The sequence below is a fragment of the Benincasa hispida genome, chromosome 6 (assembly GCF_027475165.1).
Source record: "Benincasa hispida cultivar pf3 chromosome 6, pf3_genome.v1.1, whole genome shotgun sequence".
Classification (NCBI taxonomy): Eukaryota; Viridiplantae; Streptophyta; class Magnoliopsida; order Cucurbitales; family Cucurbitaceae; genus Benincasa; species Benincasa hispida.
In genome coordinates, this window is record NC_143483.1 from 9,027,105 (window position 1) to 9,033,895 (window position 6,791).

A 6,791-nucleotide genomic window follows, 5' to 3' on the forward strand; every position below is an offset into this window, starting at 1 on the left:
AGATAAGGCGGATATGCCATCAAACCTTGAAGATGAGAAGAATGTGCCATCAAGATTTTGAACGGAGTAAGGTTGGCTAGAGTCGATCTCGCGTACAAGGCGGAGCCAAACGGACCGGAGTTGTCCTCGCATATGAGGTGGAGCCGGATGGACTAGAGTTGTCCTCGCATATGAGGTAGAGCTAGACAAACCAAACTTAATCTCACATATGAGGTCGAACCACACCCACATTTTTGGAGAGGAAGCGAAGCTACACAAATTTTGGAGAAAATGTGAAGTTGTACCAATATTTTGGAGAGGAAACGAAACCGCACCACGACTTTGAAGATGAAGCGAAATCGCGTCATCAGTTTGAAGATTAAACGAAACCACGCCACGACTTGGAGATGAAGCGAAGCCTCGTCATTAGTTTGGAGATGAAACAAAGCCACGCCATGACTTGGAGATGAAGCGAAGCCGCGTCATTAGTTTGGAGATGAAACGAAGCCGCGTCATTAGTTTGGAGATGAAACGAAGCCACGCCACGACTTGGAGATGAAGCGGAGCCGCGTTGTTAGTTTGGAGATGAAACGAAGCCACACCACGACTTTGAAGATGAAGTGAAGACACGTCATTAGTTTAGAGATGAAACGAAACCACACCACGACTTGGAGATGAAGCGAAGCCGCGTCATTAGTTTGAAGATGAAACGAAGCCACGCCACGACTTGGAGATGAAGCAAAGCCGCGTCATTATTTTGGAGATGAAACGAAGCCACGCCACGACTTGGAGATGAAGCAAAGCAACGTCATTAGTTTGGAGATGACACAAAGCCACGCCACGACTTGGAGATGAAGTGAAACCGTGTCATTAGTTTGGAGATGAAGCGAAGCTGCGTCATGATTTTGTAGACCGAGTCATTGAAGATGGAGTCGAGCCATGCACACCGACCTTGAACTTGAAAATGGAGCGGAGTCATGCACATCGACCTTTAAGTTGAAGATGGAAGTGGGGCCAGGCATGCCAATCTTGAACTTAAAGATGGAAAGGCATCAACGAAGCCTTTGAACTTGAAGATAGAGAAGCATCAATGAAGCCTTTGAACTTAAATATGGAAAAGCATCGACGAGACCTTTGCCCTTGAGTTTGACAAAGCATCAACAAATTCTTCGCATTTGAGTTTGATGAACCATGAAGCTTTGGCAGTAGGCTTGACTTTGTGATTTTGAGCATGAAGATGAAGCATCAATGGAGCCTCTAAACTTGAAGACAGAGGAACATATAAGTTTACTTTTAAGGAGGAAGCGAAGCGTATTCCACGTGTGTGCCTTTTATTTACTTCGTTGGCTCCTTATGAGGGATGAACATCTTCAACCCATTGTGTTGCCCCCAATAGGGATGAACATCTTCAAATTTGAAGTGTCATTCTTTGACGGGGATGATTAACAACAATCTTGTAGTATTATACTTAGGTGGTTGTGGTACCTCTTCTGATAGACTAAACTTAAATTTCTTTAAGCTTCCTTTGTACCTTTAAAGAAAGGGATCGAATCATGACGTAGTTCAAGTTTTTTTTTTTTTTTAACCGGACTGAACTTGAAGTTTCTTTCAAGCTGCCTACATACCTTTCTTAATGATAGGAATCAAGTCATAATGTAGTTCGAAGAGATTTTTTTTTTTCTTTTTATGCGCGACTGAACTTAAATTACTTTAAGTTGCCTACATACCCTTTATAATGAAAGGGATCAAGTCGTAACGTAGTTTATACAATTTTTTTTTGGGCCGTTCAAGCTCATGCGGGCTAGGAGCATCATGCAGTTTAGGCTCTTGCGATGAGGAGCTTCTTCATTTAAATTTTAGAACCTCTTATTTCATCATGATTTTGATTATCCTCTTCATTTGTAGGATTCGTTAATATGATGAGTTTTGGCTTCACTATCAAGGAACTTTCTGTACTTATGTCAACAGAAAATTTCCTCTTCATTCATGAAGGGACACGGCTGTGAATATTTTCGTCATTGTTTTCTTCATGGAATGACGTTGGCTTCAAGATTTTCATCCTTCCTTTACGTTGATCGCTTGTTGTCTTGAGACGATCAAAGCAGATGTTGGAGGTTGATCTTTCTTTGATGTGGATATACTTAGCCTTTTGAAGGTTGAAGTTCGAGCAGAAATAGTCGTTGGACATTGGTCTTCTTCTTCTACCGTGGCCATACTCAATCTTTGAAAGACTGAAGATTGAGCATTTGAAGGCTTAATACAATCAAAGACTCTTTGCTTCATTTCTTCTGAGTCTTTGACTTCTTCAGCAGTCACATGATTGTTGCCGACTTCCACTATGCCGACAGTGTGACATGCAATAACTTCTGATACTTTCTCTGGATGATTATTGAGAAAGCTTCTTGGGAGAAATTCTGTCGAAGTTGCCGGCCGTAGGAATTGAAGGAAGTCTTTGTCTTCTTTCTTAGCAGGCTTAGGCTTCCATGTCATCTTTTTGTCTTTCTTTTTATGAGTCTTGTTTCTTATTCTATAGCTTTGATAGGAACGCGACTCTTTATGGGTGGAGTTTGGTTGTCTTCTCTTTCTATGAGTCACTACTATTCACCCTTCGTTGTCATCTTCAACAAGCTCATCTTTCTTTTCGGAATTTGCTATTTGAATCTCTTGTTGGAATCGAACAACTATAGGCTCGAATTCTCCAAAATGGATCAGGCTTTGTCTTTGAGCATGGGACACAGACAGTAATGGAACATTTGAAGTCGCTGCTACTATAGCGTAATTTGTCTGAGCTACTTCATCCAAATCTAGCTCAATCTTCTTTTCACGAGCCAACTTCATAACTCATTCCTTCAGCATAAAGCACCTTTCAACTGGGTGATTAATGACCAGATGATACTTGCAGTACTGAGGATCATCTATTTTTCCTTCTTGTTCCGGCCGCTTGCATTTCGGTAGCTGAATAAGTTGCTTCTCTAGTGGTTGCTCCAACATATCTGCCACATCAGAGTCAGGGAATGGATAAACCTTCTCTTGTCGTTCTTTAAGAGTTGAATGACGCTTCTCGCCCTCATTGTGCCTTCTTTCAAATTTTGTTTATTTTCTTTTGGTGTAAAATTTCAGCGGGGTCACATGAACGACCATAGATTCTTTTGTGGCATTACCCACGATCTTTTCAGTGCCCTTGGTATCATTTTTATATTTTCTCCCTTCAGAGACTAGGAAATCTTTAGTTCCCTTGTTGGCAATGCTCAACTCCATATCATGAGCGAGTGTTGCCTGCTTCTTAAACGTACGAGGTTTTATCCCTTGTAAGATGTAGAGAAGCTCCCAGTGCATGCCTTGAGTGCACATCTCCACTGCAGATAATTCAGTAAGTCTATCTTTGCAATCCAGACTTAAAGCTCTCCATCGGTTAATGTAATCGATGACTGTCTCTCCCTTCCACTATTTGGTGTTTGTCAGCTCCATCATGCTAACAATATGCCTTGTACTGTAGAAGCAGTTCAGGAACTCCCTTTCTAGTTGTTCCCAACTGTCAATCACTTCTGGTTCCAAATCAGTATACCAATTGAAAGCATTTCCTTTCAAGGTACGGGCGAACTGCTTAACTAGCTGGTCTCCTCTGGTTCCTGCATTTTCACAGGTTTCAATGAAGTGTGCAACATGTTGTTTTGGATTGTCCTTTCCATCGAACTGCTGGAACTTTGGAGGTTGATACCCAGTTGGCATTCTCAAGTTGTCGATTCTCTTAGTGTATGGCTTGGAGTACATAAAGGAGGTTTGCAACGGTCTTTCGTACTAAGCTCTTATAGAGTTTGTGATCATATCCTGGAGCTGTTGAACTAACAGAGAGGCAACAGAGGTGGATTGTGGTGGTTGACTTTCCTGCAAAACAGTCTTTTTTTTATCATTGGGTTTTTGTAGCTGGGGATTGACTTGATTCAGCAGTATCTCGAGCCTGTATCTGATCTCTTAAAGCAGCGATTTCATGATCTCGCTCCTTTACAGCCTTCATTAGGAGATTTATCTTTACCTCCATCTCTGTCATGGTCGACTCAGTCGTTACGTCAGTCATCATGACAGACACTACATCAAAATGTGACTCTTTCTCTGATAGATCAGTAACAAAAGCATAGTTTTCAAACAAGGGATTTTTTCTAATGATGATCCCGCCTTTAGGAAATTCCATCAGCTGGCCCCAGATTTCCTCCGTGATGACAGAGCTTATATACGTATTGCTTACGATGATAGCTTTGGATGCAACTTTCTTTGGTGCCATCTTTAGAATTCTTGACTCGGACGACGAGAGAGATATGAGAGGTAGAGATGTCCCACCGGGCGTGCCAATTTGTTCGCACGAGGTTTCCGGAGAAACGTGTTTCATGGAGTTGAACTTAAATTGGTGTTGATGTTGAAGTTGATTTGATGCGATGTGGTTCGATCTCTAATATTTGATCCTCTGATTCTCTCTCAGTTGGGTGAATATGCTTGACTTTGAGAAGGAAAGCACTGAACGTCCTTGAAGTAGAAGTCTTGGAAGCTTGGAGTAGAAGTCTTGGAAGAGTATTTGTGTCTTCAAAGGTCTTCTGCCTTATAGGGGTGCAACTTTAGGAGTCTTGGAAGCTTGAAGTAGAAGTCTTGGAAGAGTATTTGGGTCTTCAAAGGTCTTCTGCCTTATAGGAGTGCAGCTTCATGAGTCTTGGAAGCTTGAAGTAGAAGTCTTGGAAGAGTATTTGGGTCTTCAAAGGTCTTCTGCCTTATAGGAGTGCAGCTTTATGAGTCTTGGAAGCTTGAAGTAGAAGTCTTGGAAGAGTATTTGTGTCTTCAAAGGTCTTCTGCCCTGTAGGAGTGCAGCTTCAGGAGTCTTGGAAGCTTGAAGTAGAAGTCTTGGAAGAGTATTTGTGTCTTCAAAGATCTTCTTCCTTATAGGGGTGCAGCTTCATGAGTCTTGGAAGCTTGAAGTAGAAGTATTGAAGTAGAAGTATTGGAAGAGTATTTGTGTCTTCAAAGGTCTTCTGCCTTATAGGAGTGCAGCTTCAGGAGTCTTGGGAGTTCTCTGCTTGTTAGTGAACTTTCTCTAGGTCTTCTGAGTGTAGAAAATGTTGCTCCCCCCTCACAAATGAAGAGAACTTCTCTATTTATAGAGTTCTCAAGTGGGCTTCGTGGACTTGGTTCGTCCATGGGCCTGACCCTTGGGCCCAATTAGTTGGTTTTGGGCCTGATTTGGAATTTGGGTCCAATTCAACTTTTTTTGTAGTTTGGACTTTAAGCCCAAATATTAATATCAAATTGGACCGATTTAATCTTATCTGATTCATCCACGTGACATCATCGAAACTTGTCTTCAATTCAATTTGGGACATGTATCAACTTCTAATTGGACCCAAAGTCAATGATTTAGAAATTCTTAATTTAGCAAATGACATGGTGATTTGTAATTGGTCCAAAATTTCTCATTCAACAATTACATTTATGATATATAACATATCGATGATCATTCGACAGAGATATAAAACTATATAGTGTTAGGATACATTTTAAATATATTTAACTAAATAATATTTGGTATATAGGTTACGAAACAAACTTTGCCAATTTTGTGTTTGTCTTGCTTCCTTTTAGTATGAAGCACAAAAATAATGGATCAAATGTTGCCTACCATAAAGTGTAAATATAAAATGCAACACGTACAATGATTGTAAGTTGGTCTTTGAATAATTAAAATTTTTAAAGAATGAATGTTATATTTATTATCATTTGGGCTTAATTAAACTAAAATGAGTATTATCTCTTGGCACAATTCAATTTATTAAAGTAAAGGGGAATTCGACTTCGTTTTTAAGAGTTGAGTTGATTGATTTAAATTGAATTTAGAAGGTACACAGTTAATAATATGTCTAATTATGTTTGATTTTTTTTTCAATTTATTTGTAGTTATTTTTAGGGGTCGTTTGGGCATATTATAACTCACTCAAGCACCAAATATAATACTGGTGTGTACAACTATTACTAACCTACAATTAAGTACCGTAAATACTATTTCAAAACCATCTTTGCTATAATATTCACTATTTGCTTCGTATTTACTATTTGTCACTCATGCTCTCTTTTTTTTTTTACTACAATGTGTTTACTATTTTCAACCAAAACAAAAATAATTTACACCTCAAACACAAACTATTATAAACCAAACTAATAATCCACGAACTATAATAACTACTGGTTGTAATAACCAACTTAGCGTCCCAAACGTTTCATTAGTCTTTCAATTTCATCTCGTGTATTGGATTTCGTCTACTTAAGTCACTAAAATCACTAAATATTAGAAAAACAACATTTGAACATCTTTAATAATATCTTGTCGATGAGACGATCAACATTGTATCTTTATGACATCAGTTTTCGACTGATATGAAAAGTCTAATTTATTGTAGTGAAAATGTGGTATAAGTTTGATGATATATGGTCAATTGTTTAGTATAACGTACAACATCATTTTAAGAGGATCAATTTTCTATGACTACTAGCAATTTCAGTTAAGTAACTAAGTTTGTTGCGCATTTAATTTTATTAAAATGAGAATTTTTTTTCTTAAAAAGATCTATGGTGGAGTAATATGAGTATTTCAACCAATTAAAGTATAAAATAATGTATATTCAATCAACAATACGTAGTTTTATAGTATATCATTATCCTGTTAGTTAATAATATCTTTTAGGCATATAATGACTTGTTCGAAAAAGTTAAAATGAATAATAATGATGATTAATGAGAGAAGATACAAACAGCATTTATGACAATCTGTAAAATGC

General features: G+C 38.5%; 1 pseudogene; it reads right to left on the bottom strand.

The window, feature by feature from the left end:
* Nucleotides 1–2,580: 2,580 nt before the first annotated feature.
* Nucleotides 2,581–4,258, bottom strand: LOC150035406 (uncharacterized; annotated as a pseudogene).
* Nucleotides 4,259–6,791: the final 2,533 nt, after the last annotated feature.